General features: G+C 40.0%; 1 protein-coding gene across 3 annotated transcripts in view; it reads left to right on the top strand.

Moving 5' to 3' along the window:
- AZIN1 (antizyme inhibitor 1) overlaps nt 1-15,256 on the top strand; it is a 33,490-nt gene that overhangs the window by 1,102 nt on the left and 17,132 nt on the right. For 2 of the 3 annotated variants that reach the window (XM_030884545.2, NM_001301751.1), the window contains exon 2: nt 3,417-3,554. The gene's annotated coding sequence lies outside the window, so the exon portion shown is untranslated. Of the gene's footprint in view, nt 1-3,416; nt 3,555-11,818; nt 11,967-15,256 lie in introns of all 3 variants that reach the window. The other variant, NM_001291554.1, reaches the window with a different exon arrangement.

The following is a 15,256-nucleotide window of genomic DNA, read 5'->3' on the forward strand; positions in this document are numbered from 1 at the left end:
TGATTGGGCGGAGTCGCCTTCGCTCCCCAGTCCCCTCCTGGAGCCCGAGGATTAGTCACCCGGGCTCCCTTTTCCCCCCTCCGCGCCACAATTCCTGGGCATAAAAGGGGAGCACGGTGGCTTATCAAAAATAGCCAGACTGCCAACGGTTAAATGATGGCGACCCGCACACAATGTGTGTTCTGCATGTGTAGGCTGATGCAGAAACCCGGAGACAGTGACATTTCGGCAGCTGTATTGGGTTTTGTGGTGGCATCTTGGATACATTAAGGATGTCTGGGTCCCGTGGTGTTTCCAGCAGAGCCCCCGAGCTTGGGTGGGAATCTGAGACCTTTGCGGGTAGAGAGAATTACTGTGTGGTCCGGAAAGATTGATGCGGACCAGCCTGGCAGAAATGTGACTGGCAAGCCCAATTAATAGTTTCATTTTTGTTAAAAATGAGAGCAGAGGCTGGCCATGTAGCCAATCCTGGAAGAGCTTGCATTTTGTAGGAGAGGTAGACTCTTAACCAACCAAACAGGATATATAATAAATGCAGCTGTCAAGGAATTGGTGCCCTTTTCTCTCCCAACCTTTATTTTTTAAAGCTTTCAACATACAAAATGGTTGAAAGGATTGTTCCCCTTGCCTGGGTTGTACAATTAACATTCTGCTAGATTGCTTCTTGTGTCCATCCTGCTACCTGTTCAGAGATCCTTCTCTTATTCAGAGATCATTCCAAAGTAAAATGTAGATACAAGAGCGTTCTACATCTCAAACTGCAGCATGCACTTATAACTAGAGCTTAGCAAAAGTCTTAACGACAGAAAGTGTTCTAAATCTTAAGTATAGCATTACATGAGTTTTGACAACCACATAATTGTGTAATCCAAATCTCTCAAGATAGATAAAGGTATCACCATCAAAAAACCCTTAACCTCTTCAGTAAGCCTTCTCCTCTCAGTCCCACAAAGACCACTACTGTTCACATTTGCCTAGCTCCTGTGGGCTAGTAGTTGGGCTGCTTAAACTCAGTCAGCAATTCAGAACCACTAGCTGCTGCCAGGAAGAAAGATGGGGGTTTCTACTCCCTGAAGAGTTACAGAAGCTCACTGGGGACAATTCTACCTTGCCCATTGAGGGTCACTATGAGTCAGCATCAGTTCAATGGCAGTGAGTTTTAGTGAGAAAATTTCCATATAAAGGAGAGTATGCATTTGTGTGAGGCTTTTTGTTACTTAGCATATTTTTAATGTTCATGTTATAGTTCAGAATAATTTTAAATGTAAAGATGCAGACAGTACAGAATTCCAGGTGCTCCTCACTTGGATTCCCTATTGGTCATGTTTTTCTGTGGCCCATTGGTCAAAACTATGACACTGACTTCAGTGAATTACTCCAAGCTTATTTTGGATTTCACCTTTTTGTTAATATCTAGCATCTTTGTCCCAGGATTCAATCCAGGTACCACATAGTCTTTAAATGTCATGCCATCTGGGACAGGTTTCTTTTTAGTAGTATTTAAGTCCTTGACAATTTTGAGAAGTACTGATCAATACCTTGTTAGAACCACTGCCACCTGCTGCCACCACGTGAATTCTGACTCAGAAAGCCCCTACATAGTTTTTAAGACAGACCATAAGACAGTTTAATCCTTCTCCCTTGGTTAGCAGCCCAACAATGACTGGCCTAGGAGTGTCCCCCAATTTTGGTTTGATCTTTTCTCCAGGTGCCACAGAGATAGTTTCCTCATCACATCATGTGTGCAAGTTTAGGTTCTGACCCTGTGCATTGTTCAGAGAAACACTGTTAGTTTTGAGACACTGAGTGTTGGAGTACTTTTTGTCAAAGTGAAAGGTGTGTGTGTGTGTGTGTGTGTGTGTGTATCCTGCTGCTAACTCAGGCTAGTCTGCCCCCACAGGGCTGGTGTGGTTAAGTATTGTCTTCAACAGTTCATAATCAGAATGATGTACACAGACCCTTCTACCTTATTTGCCACACTTTTCATTTGACCTACTCTCCTAAAGGTTTATCTGAATACCCCAAGTACTCAGTCCCTCTATTCTGTATATAAATGACCTTTTTACTCTGTGCCCTTTTATTCTATTTAAATGTACATTATAAATTTGGAGGACTTCATGCTTTATTAATATCTTTATGCCTAAAGGAAATGTTTTTGAGATTTCACTCAAACCAGGACATCCTTAGATATTTGAAACTTCATGTCCTTCCCATTTCCCACCTCTGCTGTTAAGTTGTATTAAGCCACAAACCAGCTGGATATATAGCAGAGAAATGGGAGTCCCATCAGGGGATGATTACTAAGAATGGACTCTACTCCAGCATGAGTAGACTTATTTATTTAAAAAACTATCTGAGTTTGGGAAGAATTTAGAATCAAATGTAAGGTTATCGTCCTTGCTTTCCCAGGCACTTGACTACAGTGCTCCAAAATCCCTCAGACTCTTGACCTTGTGATTTTTTTTTTGACCTTGTAATTTCTGAGGGGGTGGGGGCATTCTTTTCACTCCCTTTTTAGCAAATACTGTCAGGTTATACAAGAGGGCAAGTGGAATCTGGCCACAAACTGTTTGAAGCCTCTTTCCATTTAAAATAGTAACCATTGAATTAAAAATAAGAGATACAGGTGCATTCAGTCCACAGTGGGTGATAGCCAATTCTAGAAACTCATTTAGCATTTTGTGCTGAGCCAAGCAGTATTACATTCACATATTCCTAGTAGTAATGAAGAAGTCATGCAGCTAGTTCTAGGTAGGTGGGTGTTCTGTCTGAGGAAAGGCTCTCTCGTGGCACTCTCAGGGACGTATGTTGGGCTGCCAACTGTAAAGCTGGCAGGTCAAACCCATCCGCGTGCTCCAAAGGAGAAAGAAGAGGCCTTTTGTCCCAGGATGCCTTATACAGGGTTGCTAGGACTGGGGTTTGGCGGGGTGGGTAGGAGGTTAGGCCTGAGGAAAATCCTTAGATTACAAATCCCCAAGTACATTAATTCCATTTTCCAAAGTTATTTCAGACATGTAATGCTTTAGCAAAACCACAAAATTTACCCATCTTCGTGGTAATACTGTGGTCAGATTCCTTACGCAAAGAATGTTGCGTTCAAGGGACAAATGGAGCTCTGGGCAGTTCCCCACTGTTGGGTCATTGCTCACTAAGGTTGGTGCAGGTATTTTGCAATTTTTTATTAGGCTAATTATGAAGTGAGGTTCCAAGGGACCATGAAAGACAAAAAAAATGTAGTTAAATCAAGACAGAAAACTCATTAGAGGGTAGGTAAAGCAACTTGGCAAAGGGACTATCATGCCTCATTCTGTGAATTTTGTCCTGTTGCCATTTGGAAATGTTTGCTATGTGAAAAAAGCACTTGGTACTGCGGTGGTAGATTTTTTTAGCATTAATTCTTGTATTTTCATCTTTAGGGCGAACTTTCTGACCAAGTATACAACTACCCAGAGGGCCTAGGAGAAGTGTTGTATAGAGAGCCGTTCGATTTCAACGCTGAGCCACCTTGGGAACCTAGCTGATGATAGGGGGGTTCCATCTCCTAACTTGTCCATGTAAGTATTTTCACTGCAGGGGTGAGGGGTGGGAGGTCCTTGTAAATGAAGTTAGTCTTTTCCAGAACTTGAAATTGTATGTATTCTTTATAGCCCAATATCCATTAAGGCTCTCAAACAAGTTCTAAAATAGCTTAAAGACTTGACCATTATGGGTACTGCTTTATTTATATATTTTGGTCATTCACTTAAAATGCATATTATTTCGATTACATGATAATTGTTAGTTAAATTCATATTGAAAAATAAGTTTCAGGAAATCTTTTTAGTCCAAGTTTTACTATAAGTCAGAGTGATAGTGGTTTGAATTTAAGATCTGGATAATAACTCTTCACAGTCAACCATTTAACTTAATGAAGTATTTAAGCATGATTAGAAAAAAATGTTTAATTACATGTTTTTGATATAATTTATTTGAGGGTATATAAATTTAATTTTTTCCCCTTAAATTTTATTCATTTTGTTGCTGTTGAGAATATGCACAGCAAAGCATAGGCCACTTCAACAGTTTCTGCGTGTACCCTTTAGTGATGGTGGGTTACATTAGAACTATTCTAATCCTCTTTTCTTGAGTTATTCCCCTTAAAGTTTCTATGTAATGTTTCCTGTTGGATTTGTCCATTTGATCCCTTATAAATAGTTCTTTAAAGAGCATAATGCTAAAGATAGACCTTTTTATTAGTTAAGCTAAACTTTTAAGATGACTTCAGGAGATACTTTGATTCCAGGTTTACAGGTTCTCTCAGGGCAACAGTTTCCTGAGTTTCTGCCTTCAGTTTTTCCCTTTTGATGAAGATGTTCGGTAGTGGTGGCTGGGCACCTTCCAGTTGTTCTGGTCTGCTGGCGAAGGAGGCGTTGTTTGTGGAGGGAAACACGTTCCTTCTGCTATTCCTGGAGCTGCCTTGGAGGGCCACGTGTAAACTGTTAAGACCAGAGGTAGAATCGAAGTGCGTGTGCAAAACATGTACATGTAAGGCAGTGAACTGGGGTGTCCTGTGAGAAACCATGACCCTAAACCTCCAAACCAGGGAATCAAGTTTCAGGAAGCTTTTGACTGTACATCAGCAGCCATAATAGCTCCCCGTTTTGTTTATTGTCTTGTCATTAATTGCAAATATGCCTTTTATATAACTTTTGCCAATTAAAATTTTTTGCAGGTCTACAGCTTATTGATAGCAATTATAATAATCAGCTGTGTAACCCAACCTTTAATAAGCTTTGGTCACCATACCATTGCTTTTTCTTGTCTTTTTAAAAAAAATTTAAGTGAGGTAACAATATATGTCCTTTGGTGATTGACTAATTTCACTGACTATAATATCCTTAATTTCTTTTCATACTGCAACATGTATTAAAACTTCTTTTCTTCACTGACTGAGTAGAAAAACATTCTTAAATAGAGCAAATGAAGTTTCTGGTCCACTTTACTCAGTAAACTTAAAATCTAAAATGAGTATGGATATTGAGAAGTTAATCTTAGTTTTTTGTTTGTTTGGTTTTTCTTTTTTTAAATCATTTTATTAGGGGCTCATACAACTCTTATCACAATCCATACATACATCAATTGTGTAAAGCGCATTTGTACATTCATTGCCCTCATCATTCTCAAAACATTTCCTATCCATAATTTTAGTTTTTTATTTTCTAGTTAATGAACACCTTGCCATTTTTGTCTAATATTCCTTCCTCATAAAGTCACTTTTTCAACGAGTGGGAGAACTGGTTGTCAGAGAATTTACTGAGATGATATCTCCCAACATGTTACCTTCCTAATGGATTTTCAAGAGTAGTTTTTGATTATACTTTTCCCCCTCGTGGATTTGAATTTAGAAATAAACTTATGTGCAAAATGTAATGCCACAGTTAACTTTGAATTTGAGTGGCTATATTTATGTGTTTTGTTTTAAAAATTGAGTTACTATTTATAGACATTGATACTGAAACTTGGTGGGGGGTTTTTGTTTTTGTTTTTGGTGTTCAAGTTGAGGTGCTTTTAAGTTGACCAGAGACTTGGGAAGGAATACATTAGAAATTTCATGAGATAACACTGTCCAGTCAATGTTTCTTTGGTCTAACCTTGTTCATTGGGCGCTATCATTTAAAACTGTTGGCTCTACCTAATTCAATGGTTGAACTCTGTAGGATTTGTGGGATTAAGTGGAGTCTGTATGACCAGGTGATGACTTGATTTGTTTTTGATTCTGACTCAGAGTGACCTATAAGGACGGGGAAGACCAAGCATCTTTATATACTTCATGAATGTTGCATTACTGTACATTAAAGAGTTGCCGTTGTCATCACAATCTGTTATTGATCATTTTTCGTTCGTGTGTCCCTTATTATTAGCTCCCCATTGGCCCCCAGCTTTCTCCTGTCATAACTTTTACGGCTCTAGTTACTGTCTAGAATTGTGATCACAATTTCTTTAGCCCTAAACTGCTACAATGATTTCTCTGATTCTTTGAATGGATAGTAATTTTATGCAGCTAGGTCTTTGGGTCACCAGCATTTGCATCACATGGGACAGAAATAGAGCATCCGGCCCTCTTAAACAGGACTCAGATGCCTTATATTACGCATATTATAGAACAACACTGGTGCCACCAGGTCACCACTGAGTCAGTTCTCTTAATTTTTGTAGACAGTTGATCAGTGCATCTGTTGTAGCAAGTCAGCTTAGAGATTGAAACTTTGAAGGACTGAAGCACTTAGTTGCTGTTATAGTCAGGAGTGGATTCTAAGATGGACATTTCAGAACATGTTTCATATTTTTAAGATTGGGTTAAAAGATAAATGTTCTTTTCTAACTTATTGCTTCAAGTAGCATTTTAACTTTGTGCTATATAGAAGTGATATTTCTAATAGTGTTTTCTCTAGGAGATTTGAGAAACTGACATAAGTGGACATAATCATTCTGCCAAATCAAGGAGTATGAAAAATAATTTTTATCATTTTAACACTATTTTTAAATAGTAATATTTTGAAACTCAGAACGCCTAGAGCTTTTTCTAAGAGGAGGTGGGGATGGGAGCCCATAAAATACACTTAAGGATAATGATTAATTTTTGAGGCTCTGGCACCCAGAGTGAATTTTCATTATGCCTGATGCATTTTAAGTTGAATGAAAGTGGTACTTGATACCTTAGCTTTTACGAACCCTCCAGCACTGGGGGTGCAGTGGTTAAGTGCTGGCCTGGAAGCGTGGTGGTTCAGACCAGCCATTAACTGAGGCAGTCCTGCCCTATAGGCTTACTGTGGGCTGGAATGGACTAGATGGCAGACAACATAGGTCCACGTCCTTTATCCACATAATCCCAAATAAACAATACTTGTAAAAAATGTCTTCATAGCTTCCTTGGTTACAATGACTGATGTGACTCAAACTCATTTGGGAACAAAAACATGATTTGAATCTAGGTCGATTTAAAACTCTGTACCTTATCCTGTTTAGTGATAATATTCTTAAATTTTGGTGGATTACTTTGATTACAAATTGCTGGCTCATTTCCTCTTGGAGAGTGTCATGTTTTCTATTACCATTCTAATACCCGAGAAAATCTGATTTCAGACTACCTGGTCTCAAAGATTAGTAAAAAGTGGCATGAGATTTTCAAATCCCAGAAGATAGCAAACCAGTTTGCTCTACTGAACATCCAAATACTGAGATTAATATTCTATGGAGCAAGATTATTTACTTAACTGTAAGCCACTAAAGTAGTCCTGGTAGCTTGGTGGTTATGTGTTGGGCGGCTTAGCCACAGGTCAGCTGCTTAAAACAAACAGCCTGCTCTGCAGGAGAAAGACCAGGCTTTCTTTTCTACTCCCGTAAAGAGTTGCAGTCGAGGAAACCCACTAAAGCTGTTCTACCTGGTCTTTTAGGGTTGCTATGAGTTGGAATCGACTTGATGACAGTGAAAGTTATTTGTTTGTTTCTTTTTTGGCTTTTTTTGGTAAGGGATGGCAGTGAGCTTGCTGTTTTTGTTTGTTTTTTAAGGATTAAACATTGGACTCAATGAAAATGACTTGGGACAGAACATCATGTAATGAGCATGTAACTATGGGAACTCTGAATTGTGGTGCCATAGTTACAAGTGTTTGGTAACTAAAGGTAGACACCAGTGGTTTTGTAAAAGAAAAATACCTGGTAATCTTCTATGAAGGTTATAAACAAGAGAGAGAACCCTATAGGTCAGCTCTCCTCTTGTCATGTAGGGTTCCTGTGAGTTGAAATTGACTTAATGGCGCACCAAAAGCGGAATCTATTATAAAACTATTAGAATTATGCCTATTGGCACAGTGGTTTATACATGTTTGGCTACAAACTGACAGGTCTGTGGTTGGAAGATGTGGCCATCTCCTTAAAAGATTTACAGCCTTGGAAACCCTATGGTGCAATTTCATTCTGTCCTCCCGGGCCCATAGCTTCTGTACAGGTGATTAGGCTTTTTAAATAAAATAACCATATGAATGTTGTTAGCTGCCATCTGTTCATACAACAGAACGAAACATGCCCATTCTGTGCCATCCTCACAGTTGTTAGGTTTGAGCCCATTGTTGCATTCACTGTCAGTGCATAGCCTCTTTTTCATTGACTACGAAACACCATGTCCTTTTCCAGATACATTTCCTGATAACACGTTCAAAGTACATACGATGGAAGTATGTATCACCGTCCTCATTTCGAAGCCTTCTCCTTCCAACACAGACTGCTCGTTCTCTAAGACACCAATCCAGGAAACAGTTCTCTTCCAACCATTACTTCCATTAGTAGATGTTCTGGAAAAGTCATATTGAATTAATTTAGCATACACCTTTTAATGTTGCATCATATGTGGTATGGAAAAGATTCATTTAACTGAGCCATTTAAATGAATTCTTTAATTGAAAAAGACTTAATGTGGTTATCATTAGTAGAGTTATGAATATTTTGTATTTAACTTCATAAGAATGTCAGTGTTTAAAATACGCGATCTGCTGTATATTCTTAGTCATGCCCACTAGGACCTAGGCCCACTGAATTGTGAATCACACGGTTGACAGTTCAAAAAGATAAGGAATCTGCTTCCGTAAAGACTTAAAGGTTTTTAGTGAGCATTTCGCCGCTGTTACTGAGTTGGCCATGGCTATTTGTTTCAGGGTTGTTTTTTTCTCTCCACCTTAAAAGCACTGTAATGCAACTGAATATTTGTCATTTGGCATCTAAGAAAAAAGCATTTAAACTAAAACCTATGTAAGTGGGAGGCTTATTGATAAGTTCTCACATGCTGCTAAGGTTCAGTTGTTATGCGCTATAGTGACCCTATGGGACAAAGCAGAGTATTGTAGGATTTCCTAGGTGGTGATCTTTACAGGAGCTAGGCCTTTTTCCTACAGAGCCTTGGGTGGGTTTGAACTCAATGTCATTCAGTTACTGTATATACTCGAGTATAAGCTGACCCGAATATCAGCCAAAGCACCTGAGTTTACCACATAAATGGCATTTAAAATGTGCTGAAAAACTCGGCTGACACATGAGTGTATACGGTAATTCCCATTATTGTGTCCTATTCTACTGTAATGCTATGGGAAATTCCTGTTTTTGCATTCATAAACATTTACCGTTCATGGCACAATTCTGCTACTATTTTTTATATACTCAAGGGCAGTGCTACTCAGAGGTCTGCTAACTGGCTGGTCCTCAAGGTAAGAAGCTTGTGTGCCAGCATGGGGGTTAGCCAGCTGACATCTTTCAGTAGAAGGTCTTCTGAGGCGCCACCATTAGGCAGTGTGCTGCTCCACATTCTGGCAGCTCTTGCTGAGTGGCAGCTTGAGGAGTGAGCCCTCCTGTGTGTAGTACTTGAGTCTGTTAGGGCATTGATGTCAAAGATTTTTCAAGCAATTTGCTCATTTTTCTTTTTTTTTGGCCTTATTGACCTGCAGGATTTGGATAGCACACACTCTCATTGTATGGATTATTTATCTGGAATCTGTTGTTGTGGTATCTGTGTGGACCATACTACTGTTTCCCCTCAAATAAGACAGTGTCATATTGATTTTGGCTCCCAAAGATGCGCTAGGTCTTATTTTCAGGGAATGTCTAATTTTCCATGAAGAAGAATACGGTACACATTTGTTGTTTATTGTTTTATTAAAAGAGACTTCGCACTTCCTGTCTGCTCCGGCTGCGCTGCAGCCAAAAGTGAGCTGCGCAGCCACTATGGTCCAGAGTTACGGTAGCTTTAAAGGGGGGGCCTTGTTTTTTTGGGGGGGGGCTTATATTTAAGCAAGAGACAAAACTGTAAGGTCTTACTTTTGGGGAAACGGTAGGATACCCAACCCTATTTTTGGTAATGGCTTAGAGCCAGACCCAACAGGCTGATAATCACTGTGAACCTAAATGATAGGTTGATACTATACTACTTATTTAGAGCTGTTTGTAATCCGGGCACCACAGAAGATCCTTCAAGAGCAAGAAAATCAGTTAATAATCTAGAACAACAGTTCTCAACCTGTGGGTTGCAACCCCTTTGGGGGTTGAACAACTCTTTCACAAGGGGTCACCTAAGACCATATTTCTGATGGTCTTAGGAATGGAGACACCACTCTTCTCTCTGTCTCCAGGCGGGTCTGCCCACATGCAGATACACCCACATACCGGGTCACCACACCATGAGGAACTGCTTTAAAGGGTTGCAGCATTAGGAAGGTTGAGAACGACTGAGCTAAAAGGACGGACCATGGTTCTAAAATCACTTACTCAAAAAGCCAGTATTTCAGTATGGATGAACACATGAATAGTAAAAAGGTATATGCTGAACTAAGGAATTCAACTAATTATCTCAAGTCCTGACAATAAAGCACAGCCTTTTATTAGGAAAATCTAAGGAGGAAAAAATACATAGTAGTAGACTCCAGCTACATCTGTCTACATGGATGAACTGAAACTAAAGTTGAGCAAAAGAAGTAAGTCACCAAAAAATATATATAATTACTAGGTAATAAAGGAATGATGATTTTAACAAATGAAACATCTTTTCAATGCACGCGCCCGCCAGCACCTGGGAGCCATGTTCAGAGCTTGTAAGGCACTGAACCTATCGATTTCTACTTGGAACCAAGTCAGCAACACCTAGCGACAACAAACTAAAGGAGAAGGGGAGAATCCAAACAGAATAGTAATTAGATGCATTTGTTTAAAGCAGCGATTCCCACCCCGTGGGTTGCAACCCTTTTCACAGGGGTTGCCCGATTCATAACAGTAGCAAAATTACAGTTATGTAGTAGCAATGAAAGTAACTTTATTGTTGGGGGCCTCATCACAACATGAGGAATTGTTTTAAAGGGTTGCAGCATTAGGAAGGTTGAGAACCAATGGTTTAAAGGGTAACGTTACCTTTGCTGTATTGAAACCAGGAAAGTTAGCTAATACAATCTTCAGACTTAATAGTCAAAGCATTTTTTATAAGGGAGCCTAATTGTTCATTTCCACATGAAAAGCATTTTGTTGTACGTGTCTACTTTTCATTTAGTTTTACAGTGAGGCATTAGTTGCCAACCTTTTTTCCATGATTGTTTTACCATTTTTTCCAACTTAAATGTCTTGTTCTTTTGAAGTGATTCTTCAGCACTCATTGCCATGTTCTTTCTCTAAGACTTTCAACTCGAGTAGTTACTTAGGGTTTGTTTAACCTCATCACCTGAGAAATGAGTATTTACAGGGTTGTGACTATTACTGTCCTCTTGCTTTCAGACTACGGTTCCTCAATTAGTGTAGGGTATGTCTGGTAGGGCTTATTGATTGGTATTGCCAAGCCTCCAGTTCTGGTGTGTAGGTAGCTTCTAGGAAGTACTTTATACTTTTTTTAGTGGCGTAAGCCTTTGCCAAGCCTCAGTGCCGAAACCATCCATCAGAAGGAAGCCTTTTCCTAGGGTTCTTCTGGCCCATTAGTTCTAAAGGCTTTCTGTGTGGTAAGTAACCTTTTTTTTGTTGTTGGAAGTAGGATGCAGAAGTGACTTCCCCTGGCACTGGGTGTAATTTTAAAAGTTGTGAGCTCTTTGCTAAGTCATGAAATGCCTATGTGAAAATAAAACTAGCCCTGTGATCAAGGTAGAGGTGACTTAAGATCATGGTTAGAGTAACTAATAGTGTAAGTTTCCCTTAAGCTCATTTCTGATGAATAAGAGTCCTTTTAGGAAGTGGTTTAATGTGTTACGGTTGGGTTTCCTGCTTAGGTGTTTCTGAAACCGTACTCTCAACCTTTCAGCTCTCCCTGTTCTACTTCCAGGGAGGTCTGCACTTCAGAAACCCAAGACCCACATTCATCCAGCTTGGTGTCTCAAGTGGGCTGTTGCTGCCAGAATTATCTTGTGATTATTTGAGAGATGTATCAGTTTCCTCTGAAGTACAATCAACTGTAGAAGCCTTTGTAGCAGGTGTGTAACAAGGCAAGTTCTCAGCTGCTGCAGCCACGATTCTGGGAGTGGCCCCCTCCCTACATGAGGGCTCCTCGGCCTTGGGAGAAGCGCCAGGGAGCAGGGCTCACTTCTTTGGAGTCTTGTTTGTCGGCTCCTCCTGAGAAACATTTTATTAAAAAACACCAGTGTGAAGGTGCTGCAAAAAGGGATGTTATCCTTTTTACCTAGCTGCAAATCCAAGAGAAACCTTTGAAATGATTGTTATTACAACATTTGTTTGTATTGTGAAATATGCTGAACTTTCCTTCTTAGCCATGTATTGTTCTATAGGAAAATAGCAAAAAGACACGAGTAGATAATTTTGTAGTGTGCATTGATTAAAAAGAATAGCTTTTTACTTAAAGCAGATTTGATTCTAAAGCATTTTGATGAAAAGAATTGAAATTTTACAGAAGGTGATACAAATGGTTAATTTGGGGCTTGCTTAATAGAGGGTGGTAGTTCAACCCACCCCAGAGGCCCGCAGAAGTTAAGACTTGATGATCCACTTGCCTAAAGATTACAGCCTTGGAAACCAGGAAGGGGGAGGGGTGCAACTGTACCCTGCCTGCAAAGGGTTGGAATGACCAGCTCTTGGTTCAGTATGGCCAATAAAGTAAAACTGGAACAGACTGGGATTTTTACCATTTGGGTGCTTGGGGGATGGTAAAATGTACTCTAGCACTGTTTGGGAAGCACTTCACTGTCAACTGCAAGGTTTGGGGAGAGGCATAATTACAGGCCACATCTCTGGGAGACTCAGATGAGGCCTACTGAGCCCTTTCGGGAGCCTGCTGGCATAACATTGGATTTTTACTACAGTTGGAGAGAATGATGCATTCTGAGCAGCCACGTTTGAGCCAGGTACCCTGGCTTTGTACTCAGCCAGCCTAGAGAGGCAGTTGCCCTGCAACATGTGCGCTACCTTTGTTTGCTTAGAGAAGAGGAGTTTCGAACAAGATTTCCACCTGAATTTTTTCCCCTGTTCCAGTTAGGTGTACAGTTGGTTCACAATTAGAAAATATGGGCTTGTTTTGCTTTCACTCATCACACCTGCTGTGGCCGGACCAGTGTGAAGCCCTCCCTAACTAATGACAGCGACTAATACCAACAACATGTCTTAAGCTAATAATATAAACAGTTCAACATACAGCAGCACAGTGTAGTAGGCCATATGTATTGGAACCAGTAAAATCAGCCCCATTTCTGATTATAAAGCATAACATGATGTTGTGTCTGGGCTGTATTTATTGCTACCCAGGAGAGGTTCTGAAAAGGTTACTCATGGTGTTTAAAATGCAGGTGGGTACAAGGGTGCATGTGCTCAGTGTGGCGTATAGTGTAACATTCAAATGGTCCACTCTGTACACAACACCCCACACCTGTACTTCATCTGTCTGCCTAGAATGGGCTACGGGTCCACGGGTCTTTGATCTTTGGTTTAACATTAACTTCACTCTGTAACTTTAATGCCTCTTAAAAACATTTTCACAAAGTATTTCTGAGGCCACCCACTAACTCCCTTTAAATGAGTCTATTCTGACTCACAGCAACCCTACAGGACAGGGTAGAACTGCCCCCGTGGGTTTCCAAGGCAGTACATTTTAACAGGAGCAGAAAGCCACCTCTTTCTCCCGAGGGTAGGGTTAGTGGATTCAAACTGCTGGCTGTGGGGTTAGCAGCAGAACATGTAATTCACTCTGCTACCCAAGCTCCCGATTTCTTTGTTAATTAGTAAGTAATTTACGGTTTAAGTACAGCAGATCTTTTAAAATGAAAGATTCCTTGGGACGTCATTTTCAACTGCTTTTTAGGGCTCCTTCAGTGAAATTGGGGTACAGTATTGGAAGGAGGACAGACTCAACAGCTTACTTTCATTCACCAGATTGCTGTCTCTTACTTGCTGGAAATAAGACTTCCAAGTGATAATTCATTTCAAGGATTTCTTGGTTTTAACATGGATCTGAAAGCTTGTCTCCTAGAGGGATGTGTGTTTTCTAGTTTCTTCTTAGGGTTTACAGTGTTTCTGGGCATGGTGTTTGCTTTTAACAGTAACTGATAGTTGAACACTTGTATTTGCATGTGAGCCACTTGTCTTTCAGGGTTATGGGGGTCCATTTTAGAATGGACATTCATTTTCAAGTATGGTAAAAATTCCTTGTTCACCACCACACCCAAAGTTAAGAATTCTCTGCTTTAAGGATGTGAGGGCTTATGTCAGCTTATGAGCACTACTATGGGCTAGCTAGGAATTAATGACACTCTATCCAGGCCTTTAGTAAACTTCTGAAAAGATTTTTCTGAAGCTCACTCTCTAAGAATATATTTAAAATTATTTGAAGGGTTAGTAAAGTTATCTTAACAGTACCTTTTATATACATATAGACTTTATTAGTTGTTTTTTTTTAATTGGAGACCATCTTTATTAGAAACAATTACATTGAAACAAGCATTGCTTATTAAATTCCTGTCCTCGGGAGCTGGTCCTAAGATAGAATCAAATGATTGTATTTTTGTTTAGATTCCCAGCAAAGATTCCTGTTTTTGTTTAAGTTTAAGGTGCTTAGGACCCTATCGATCTCTCTCTCTTTAAAATTAATCATTTTATTGAGGGGCTCTTATAACAATCCATCATTCAGTTGTATTAAGCACACTTTACATATGTTGCCATCAACATTTCCAAAACATTTTCTTTCTACTTGAACCTTTGGTGTCAGCTCCTCTTTTCCCCCCACCCTCCCCAACCCTAGTATTGGTTTTAATAAGCGGTTGTGCTCTGTGTCATTAAGTAGTACATGTATACTACCAATTTTAGGGTTTCAGATGTGTCAAAGCCTTTTTGTCAAGTACTCTCAAAGGAGGTGAAGAGTTCTATTTTTAAAGAAAAATAGCCTCTTCACAGGCAGTGTATTCTCCCTTTAGTGCAGGCTATGTTTTAATTCATTGTTTGTCAGCTCTTTTAGCTTGGTCTTTTACTGATGGATGAGAAAGCCTAGTCTGTAGGGTTGAAAAGGATGCCACTGGCTGTCCGGAGGAGCTTTACTGAAAAAGAGGGACATGGGAACTTGGAGATGTTTTCTTCTTCTTCAATGCCCAGGGGCACTAGGAGCCCAACCACATTGAGCTCCTAAACTCAAGGTGTTGGCAGTTAGAAAATGCGTCCTACTCCCGTTAGTAGTTCACAAGCTCGGAAATGCACAGTCCCACCCAGTCCTGGAGGGTTGCTGTTAGTCTGAATTGACTTCATGGCAATTAGGTGTGTGTTTTTT

Source organism: Echinops telfairi, unplaced genomic scaffold (assembly GCF_000313985.2).
Source record: "Echinops telfairi isolate 266 unplaced genomic scaffold, ASM31398v2 ScPeMD7_1;HRSCAF=3_0, whole genome shotgun sequence".
In the NCBI taxonomy this organism is placed as follows: Eukaryota; Metazoa; Chordata; class Mammalia; order Afrosoricida; family Tenrecidae; genus Echinops; species Echinops telfairi.